The 9,619-nt window shown below is 37.9% G+C and overlaps 1 pseudogene; it reads left to right on the forward strand.

Moving 5' to 3' along the window:
- The first annotated feature begins 7,983 nt into the window (after window positions 1-7,983).
- On the forward strand, window positions 7,984-9,415 carry LOC103682606 (annotated as a pseudogene).
- Window positions 9,416-9,619: the final 204 nt, after the last annotated feature.

The following is a 9,619-nucleotide window of genomic DNA, read 5'->3' on the forward strand; positions in this document are numbered from 1 at the left end:
GTTTTCTTCAGGGATTCAACCTTTCCTGCTTTCTTCCACCTATATTTTTAGCTCCCCTCTTCTTCCCCTGGCAAGAATAGGAATCCAAATTGTTGTTAGTCTTTTGGAGATGCTTGGAACTATGGTCTTGCTAACTCTAACCTTTGAATGTTTTAGATTGTTTTTGAGGGCCAGCACTGGTATTATCACCAAATTCTAACTTGGGTATTTAGATTCTGATATCAGAAACCTAATTGAAATGGCACAAGATCTAGTATTTTCCATCATGAAATGGTGGTATGCGGTGGCTAGGTACTATACTTTCTCAGTGATGTTTCATTGGTGAATTAATTGCTAGATGTGATTTGTTCAAATGCTTGTAGAGAGTTGTTGAGCCCTTTCGGGGGGGTGGTAAAGGATTGATTAGTAGTGGTTGGGTATGCTTTATGTTAAGTTACAGAATTATAACTTGCCAGCAAAAATATAGATTGAGCCCTTGGGCCTAAAATGAGGATGAGCCCTCTCTGTGCTTGCATGGCCCACGTCTCTTCCCTCATCTCTTCCTTTAGCCCAATCCATGACTTTGCTTTTCTTAGAGAAACATAATCTGGCTTCTTCTTTATGCAGGATCCTCTTGCTTAGACTGTTTCCACATTGTACCATGTTTCTGGAAAAATGCCCTCTCCTTTGTCTGCCAAACCCTTTCTCTGCTGTCAGCCTGCAAGAGCTAGAAATCACATCTTCTTCATTAAACTCGGTTGACCTGAGAGTCACAGAAGTGACAGCGCCCTGAGGCATAGATCATGTAAACACTTCTTCTTGTCAGTTTATGTAGATGTTCAGTGTTTTTATACTGCTGTCTTGGTATCTTTGTGGGATAGTTATCTGTGTTGTCTGGCATCTTAGATTCTTAAAATCCAAGGGACAACTCCTATCAGACTTACTGGGTATTCAGCCTCACAAGTAAGTAGGCATTTAACAGATTGCCATTTGATGGCAATGTCATTAAAGGCAAATGTTGACAAATAGCCTCTGAAAAATTAGAACTCTTGTTGTTTTTTGAGTTTTCTAATAGGTAACTGAGTTTATACGCTTAGGAAATAAAACTCAAATCATTTCAATTCTTGGCCACATAGTATTTACTATAGTGTTTTAGATTTTTTTTTCCTTATAAACTAGTCAGGTGACTCAAAGACTTGACTTTATTGCTTAGTAATCCTACTACATTGCTTAAGCATGACAATACTGCCTTTGAATTTATAAGCCATTGACTGGAGAAGTCTTAAATTTCTGTTGTTGAATTCTCCATGAATCTGCTGAACATGTGGTAGATTTCTACCTCTGGGAATGTCATTATCCATAAACTGCCTAAATAATAACTTTTAGGGCAGAGAAAGAGCCCTCCACAATCAGAACTCTGCCTGCATTTCCTCCTTTATGTTCTACCACACCCTATCACTCATCTAGTTCCAATAGTACCAAACTAACTGTAATTTCCCATGCTTACTGCCATACCTTTACTCATATAATATTATCACCTCTCAAAGTGCCTTTCTTCTCTCACTTCCACTCTTCATTCACCTGGCATATTTTGACCTACCTCAAATATCTTCTATTCTGTGATAACTTTTTGATTCCTGCACCAGAAGAAGATAGTTACTTTCATTTCTTCTTGATAGCATCTTCCATACACCTCTAGTTTTAAACACTTCAGCATTGTATTTTCACTATTTATGTTTGTAGTCTCACCCCCAATGATTTTACTGTGAGTTTCTTAAAGACAGGACTTTTTGTTTTCCCAGAGTCTTGCAGAGTTATTGACATCTACCATGTGCTTAATACATGTTGGAATGAATGAATGAATGAATGGATGAACCAAGGACAGGCATATCAATGGAATTAGAAACCATGGAAATGGGGACTTGTGCTTCTGGCTTTGAGAGACTAAATTGTGTCAGACTAACTATCCCTCAGAAAGAACTAGAAAAGCTGTATAAAATTATAAAATACTTGTTTGAAAGCATCAGAAAGCTACCAAAGCAACAAGAGGTCTAAATCCCAGAGAAGAGAGATTTATTGAGGTGGGCACAACATTCTGAGTGATATTTCCTTTCAAGGCATTTACCAATGTAAGTGGTATAGGTAGAGAGATTGAGAAGGCAATCTGAAAGTAGTAATTAAGAGACAAAAAGGCTGAGCAGAGGTTTTAGCATCTCACAGAGCTGTAGAGACAAAAATTGGAGGTCAGGGCTATCATGATAATCGCACTTGAGGGTCTAAGATGCCAGAGAAAGAAATTACAATAAATTTGGTCAAATATTTTACACAACCTTCCCCTTGTGTCATTTGCTGATTTCTAAGTGGTACAGGGCAAAGAAGTTGAGAAATTAAGCAGAAAGTGGCAGATACAAATCTGAGTAGCTAAGCAGGGCTTTCAGCAAGTTTCACAATGCTGGAGAGTCAGAACTGGAGTATAGAGCCTGCCAAAGAGGAGGGACGCTGGTAATTACTACAGGTTTTCATTTGGGATCCCCAAAGGGCTGAACTCCAAGAGAAAGGATAAACTATAAAAATGCCATCCCTCACAAAGAGTAAAACACAGCTTTGAATCAGCTCAATCTCAGGCAGGATTAAGGTGATCTGTCCTTCATCACCTGGCAGGAACAAAAGTAAATCTTCTGTGAAGGAAGATAATATCCAGAGCTCCTCCAACTTTTAATATGCAATGTCTGGCATTTAATCAAAAATTACTAGGCTTACCAGTATGAGTTTGCTAGGGCTGCCATAACTAAGTACTACAGACTGGGTGGCTTAAACAACAGAAGTTTATTGTCTCCTAGTTTTTGGATGCTAGAAGTCAGAAATCAAGATATTGGCAACGTTGACTCTTTCTGGGGACCATTAGTGAAGGATCTATTCCAGGTGTCTCTCATGGCTTGTAGATGGTCATCTTTTTCCTATGTCTCTTCACACTGTCTCCATTCTATGTGTATCTCTTTGTCCATATTTACGCCTTTTTATTAGAATACCAGTCATATTGGATTGGGGCCTACCCTAGTGACCTCACTTTAATGTAATTACTTCCGTAAAGATTCTATCTCCATATTCTGAGGTTTTCTAGGTCAGTAGAAAATATTCAGGCTGATGAATCAAGAGAAAGAAAAGACGGAAAGTACAAAAAAAACACATCAACAATTCATTGGCTTCACTTTGGTTTACTTCTTGGGAAGCCACAAAAACATCAACTCAGCCTGTATCGTGAATAATAGATTCACAGTCAGACAGAGGTGGCTTAGAATCCTAGCTCTACCTCTAACTCTTTTACTATATGATGTGGGATTAGTGATTCTCTGAGCCATAGTTTCTTCATCTGTAAAAGGAGGACAATAAAATCTACCTGACAGGATTGTTGTGAGAATTAAATGAGACAATACATGTGAAAGTGCTTTGTAAACTGCAGGACCACACATATGACAACATTTGTTCTTACTGTGCATAATATATAAAACCTTGGGAAATTTCTACTATTCTGAGCAGAAGTCTACAGATAACTTGTTTTCTAGAGTCAATATCTGCCTTAAAAACACTTTGGAATAAAAATTTATTCCGTCTGTTTTTGTGCATACTTGGTGAAAAAAGAGGGGTGTTTTCTATGCTATGCATTATTCTGTCAGGTCTTGTTTTATCATCTTTGTCAAAAGTTAAATCTTCTTCTTTAATATTGCTGAGATTTTCTGTTTTTTTTTCCTATTCCTAAAACATTTTATAGAAATATATATTGTTTGGGTGTGTTAAGGAATTTTTATTTGCATTTCATCTGTCAACTTATATTTTTGTTTTATTGCTGTTTCTAATCTCTTCGACTCTACAGTCAACTCATTCAATAAGCATTTGTTGATATACTATGTGCCAGGCATTGTGCTAAGTGCTTGTGATGAAAGATGAACAATATATCTAGTGGGGAAGTTAGATACATAAATACTTCTGATATAGTGAGATGAGTGCTATGGGGGAGGTATGTAAGCATAGAAAAGAGGTCACCTCTGCATGTGGTGCCACTGAGAAGTTGACATTTGAGTTATGTCTCTAATGATTAGTAAAAATACCTTGTTGATAAAGGGAAGATATGCATTTCAGGTAGAGGAAACAGGATGTACAGGGGCACAGGGGAATTGAAGGATTTGATGTATTCAGGGATGCATGGCTAGGGTATAGGCTGTGAGGCAAGAGGAGGAGATGGAGTGATAGATTCAGCTGGAAAATTTTGCAGGTCCTTAAAGAGAAAAACGAGAAGGATAATAATGAAGGGTTTTAAGCAGGGGAGTTGAATAAATTTATATATCAGCAGTGGTGTGGACGATGGACTGGAGAGAGGTAAGGGGAAAGGTCAAGAGATGAGTTAGGAGGCTGGTGCAAAAGCCCAAGTGAGAAATGATGAAGGCCTGAACTAGGGCAGTGGCAGTGCAGATGGAGAGAAGAGCCCAGATTTAAGAGGTGTTATAGAGCCATACCTCTTGGTGTGGAAGTTTCTCCTCACAATGGAGTGGGTAGTTTATCTCTATTATTCTCTTTCTAGTAAACCATAGAGTACCTCATTGGATGAGGATTTATTGAAGGAATCAGAGCAAATAGAGAGCAGAGTTGAACATCTACCTAGTAAAAAGGAATCGGGCTGGGTGGAAATTTATGTGGAGGTCCCAGGATTTGGTAAAGTGAGTAACTGGATCTAAATCAGTTTGGTCAGGATATCTCCTTGGATGACTATTTCCTGGCCTCTTTTCACTCATTGAATCTTCATCACATCTTTCCTCTTTACTCTCAGTTCCTCGTTTCTCCTTTCACTGAGAAAAGATAAAGCAATCAGTTGTGAAACTCCAAAAGTTCCTACTTCCACACCTACTCACCTACTTGCATCTCTACCTATTTTCTCTGTCTTCTCTCCTGTTACTATAAACTGTATATGCTTTTATCTAAAGTCAACCCATACACTTATGCACTAGATTCCATCATCTCTTGCCTACAAAAGGACATTCTTTGAGCATTTATACCCTAGTTCTCCTCTTTCTCTCACACCCCACAGCCAATCCCTTAGCAATTCTATCAGCTCAGAATTTTAAATATATCCACACTGCTCCTCATCCTCTCCAGTTCTACCATCCAGATATAAACCACCATTATCTCTGAACTAGATTATTTCAGTACCCTCATAACTGATCTTTCTGCTTCCACCCTTGCACCCTATTTTATTCTAATCTCTACACAATAGCCATATGGTCCTTTTAAAACATACCAAATCATGTTGCTGTTCTGCTCCCATTGGCTTCTTATCTAAACAGTCCTCAATATGGCTTACATAAAGCTACCTTTTTGACCATATTTTCTACCACACCACCCCTTACTGTTAGTATCAAACATGCCACGGATGACTTGGGGTCTCTGTACTTTCTGATCCTTCTGTCTGGAATATCTTTCTCCACCTCCATAGGTAAACACCATATGGTTTTCTTCCTCACTTCTTTTGGATCTTTTTCAAATCACAAATATCTTTCCAGACCACCTTTTATAACATACAAAAATCTCCTGCACACCACCCTTGTTTAATGTCCTTTCTTTATTTTTCTTCATATCATTTATCCACTACTTTACTTTTTTTTCATTTATTTGTTTATTGTATGTTCTCCCCTTAAAATGACATAGTTCTTTTAGAGAGGGGATTTTGTTGTTTGCTCCTGTATCCCCAGTACCTAGATGTATTAGGTGCTTGATAAATATTTCTCAGTGAGCAAATGAATTAATTAATGAATCAATCCTGAAGGAGAAGAGTCTTGAGGAACATTTTCAAAGCTTGAAGGGTTATGACTTGGTGAAAAAGAGGACAAAGGGCATTCCAGGCAGAGGCAGCGTCATTTACCAAGACAAGACTGTAAGAATGAGCTCTTGAGGTTTGGGAGATAGCAAGCATATTGTCTTACTACTTTGAAATGGCTGTTAAGGTGTGAATGGAAGTAGCTAGCATTATCTTCTTGTTTTTTAAATCCTATCCAGACTTCAAACCCTTAAACCATACCTCTCTGGGGCCTCATTTGATACTGTAAGTTTTACTTTCTAACTATACTGTTAGTTATTTGGAGGCAAGAACTTTAGTTAAGTCTTGTGTACTCGATAGGTGCTCAAAATGTGATGTTGGAAAGGGAACTTGCCCCATGTTGTGAGTGCTTTAGTGAAAGAAAGGGTCTATGTTTTGTGACTTTTGATCAGTGGATCATGATGAAAAATATTTATGACACTTAACATACCCACTTTATTGCTTTATGTAAGGTAGTGCTACTGAACGTGTATTAACTCCCAGATATAAATTTTCTTCTTTTAATCTGGGAAGATAGTGATATATGTCAAACTTCATCAAATTGATCATTTAAATTAGTTAAGTTTATTATTCTTTAATTCTTCTTTAAATTTTTAGAAGAATTTTCCAGTAAAACCATGCCAACCTTGTGTTTTCTTTGTTGGAAGGTTTATAACTATAAATTAAATTTCTTTAGGAGATATAGAACTGTTCAAGTTACCTATTTCTTCTTGAATGGCTTTTGTTATTTTGAATCTTTCAGAGAATTGGTCTAATCCAACTCCGTGTCAAATTTATGGGCATAGAGTTGTTCATAGTGTCCCCTTTCTGTCTTTTTAATGTCTGCAGGGTTGTCGTGTTAGTCCTACATTCATTTCTCATATTGGCAATTTGTTTCTTCCTTCTTTTTTCTCAGATTGTTTCTTCCTTCTTTTTTTTTTCTTGGTTTGTATAGCCAGAGGTTTATCAAGTATATTCATCCTTTCAAAAAGCCAACTTTTTATTTCATCAACTTTTCACAATTAAAAAAATCATTGGGGTGCCTGGGTGGTGCAGGCAGTTAAGCATCTGACTCTTGGTTTTGGCTCAGATCGTGATCTCAGTGTCATGATATTGAGCCCTGCCCTATGGTCAGTGCAGAGTCTTCTTGAGATTCTCCCTCCCTCTCCCTCTGCCCTTCCCACTTGTTCTCTCTCTCTCAAATAAATCTTTTTTTTTTAAATCACCGATTCCTCAATGGAACAGAATTGAGAGTCCAGAATTTAATTTAATAAAATAAACCAATGCTTGTATGGTTGGTTACTATACAACAAAGGAGGCAAGAATATCCAATGGGAAAAAGTCTCTTCAATAAATGGTGCTGGGGAAACTGGACAGCAACATGCAAAGGAGAGAAAGAAAGAGAAAGGGAAAGGGAAAGAGAAAGAGAAAGAAGGAAGGAAGGAAAGAAAGAAAGAGAGAAAGAAAGAAAGAAAAGAAAAGAAAAGAAAGAAACTCAAAATGGATTAAGGACCTAAATGTGAGGCCTGAAACTATAAAGCTCCTAGAAGAAAACAGAGGCAGTAACTTCTTTGACATCAGCCCAGCAACATTTTTCTAGACATGTATTCTCAAGCAGGGGAAACCAAAGTAAAAATAAACTATTGAGACTACACCAAAATGAAAAGGTTTTGCACAGCAAAGGAAAACATCAACAAAATGAAAAGGAAACCTATTGATGGAAAAAGACATCTGCAAATGATATATCGGATAAGGCATTCATATCCAAAGTATATAAAGAACTTATATAACTCAACACCAAAAAACCCCAAAATAATCTGATTAAAAAATGGGCAGAGGACCTGAATAGACATTTTTGTAAAGAAGACATGGAGATGGCAAACAGACACAAGAAAAGATGTTCAACATCACTGATCATCAGGGAATTGCAAATCAAAATCACAATATCACCTCACACCTGTCAAAATGGTTAGTATCAAAAAGACAAGAAATAACAAGTTTTGGCAAGGATGTGGGAAAAAAGGAACCCTCATGCACTGATGGTAGAAATGCAAATTGGTGCAGCCACTGTGAAAAACAGTATGGAGTTTCTTCAAAAAATTAAAAAATAAGATCATCATATAATCCAGTAATTCCATTACTAGGTATTTGCCCAAAGAAAATGAAAATACTTATTCAAAAAGATATGTGCACCCCTATATTTATTGTAGCATTATTTATAATAGCCAGGATATGAAAGCATCTCACGTGTCCTTGGATAGATGAATGGATAAAGATGTTGGGGAAATAAGGCCAGAGCTGTGGACACTTTTTCTGCCCGAGATGTCTCCGATTCATTCCTAAGGAACTGAGAACTTAATCTTTCAAAATGTCAAAAAGTCCATCTTATGTCCTACCTCCCAACCCAGCTCCTGCAACACAAATGCTCAGCATGCCAGGGTTTGTGGGATACAATCCATACAGTCATCTTGCCTACAACTACAGGCTGGGAGGTAACCCAGGCACCAACAGCCAGGTTGTGGCATCCTCTGTTATTATGATTCCAAAACCCCCAAAGCCACCAGGTAAATCATTGATGCCCTACATGAGGTGCAGCAGAAAGGTCTGGGACCAAGTAAAAGCTTCCAATCCTGACCTAAACTTCTGGGAGATTGGCAAGATTATTGGTAGCATGTGGCAGGATCTCACTGATGAAGAAAAACAAGAAAATTTAAATAAATATGAAGCAGAAAAGATAGAGTACAATTAATCTATGAAGGCCTATCATAACTCCCCCACATACCTTGCTTACATAAATGCAAAAAGTCATGCAGAAGCTGCTCTAGAGGAAGAAAGTCTACAGAGACAGACTTGCATGGAGAAAGGAGAACTTTACGTGAATATTCAGCCTGCTGAAGATCCAGATGATTACAGTGATAGCTTTTCAGCGAAGCATACAGGCACCACCCATTTTCAGAGAAACCACCACCTCATCATTGAAATCCTTACAGTGTGGTGCCAGATGTTCAGTCAGTTGTCACAACAGCTAGAATGCAGGTCCTCAAAGGACAGGTCCGGTCCTTAATGGTTCATCAGTAAAAACTGAAGCAGAACTTCTTCAAGTAGAGCAACAACACCAGGAAAAGAAGAGGAAATTCGTGAAAAGCACAGATTCATTTAACAATGAACTTAAAAGGTTGTGTAGTCTGAAAGTGGAAGTAGATATGGAAAAAAAAATTGCCACTGAAATTGCAAAGGCAGAGGACAAGCTCTCAAAAGACAGGAGGAAAGGGAGAAAGAGGCAGCAGAGCAAGCTGAATGCAGTCAGAGCAGCATGGTTCTGGAGGAAAAGCAAGGTGCTAGTAAGGCCAAGAAGAAAGACAACAAGAGCATCCCATTGGAGACAGAGGAGAGACACCTTGAAGAAGTGACAGAAAGCCAACAGAATGGTGAAGAAGGCATTGTCCTGAAGACAAGTAGAGCAGGCAGGAGGGGGTGGACAGTATGGCTGAGGAAGGAACCAGTGATAGTAACACTGGCTTAGAGAGCAAAAGTGCAACAGTGGAAGAACCACCAAGAGACCTCACAATGGAAGACAAGAAGAAAGAATAAATGTTGCCTCATTTTATGTGTTCTAAATAATTTTTAAATGAAAAAATATATATATATACAAATTTTAGGATTGTTTGTTCAAGCTCTGTGAAAAACACTGTAGGTATTTTGATAGGAATTGCGTTAAATGTGTAGATTGCTTTGGGTTATATGGACATTTAACAATATTTGTTCTTCTAGTCAATAAGCACAGAGTATTTTTCC

Source organism: Ursus maritimus, assembly GCF_017311325.1.
Source record: "Ursus maritimus isolate PB19 chromosome X unlocalized genomic scaffold, ASM1731132v1 scaffold_X1, whole genome shotgun sequence".
Taxonomy (NCBI): Eukaryota; Metazoa; Chordata; class Mammalia; order Carnivora; family Ursidae; genus Ursus; species Ursus maritimus.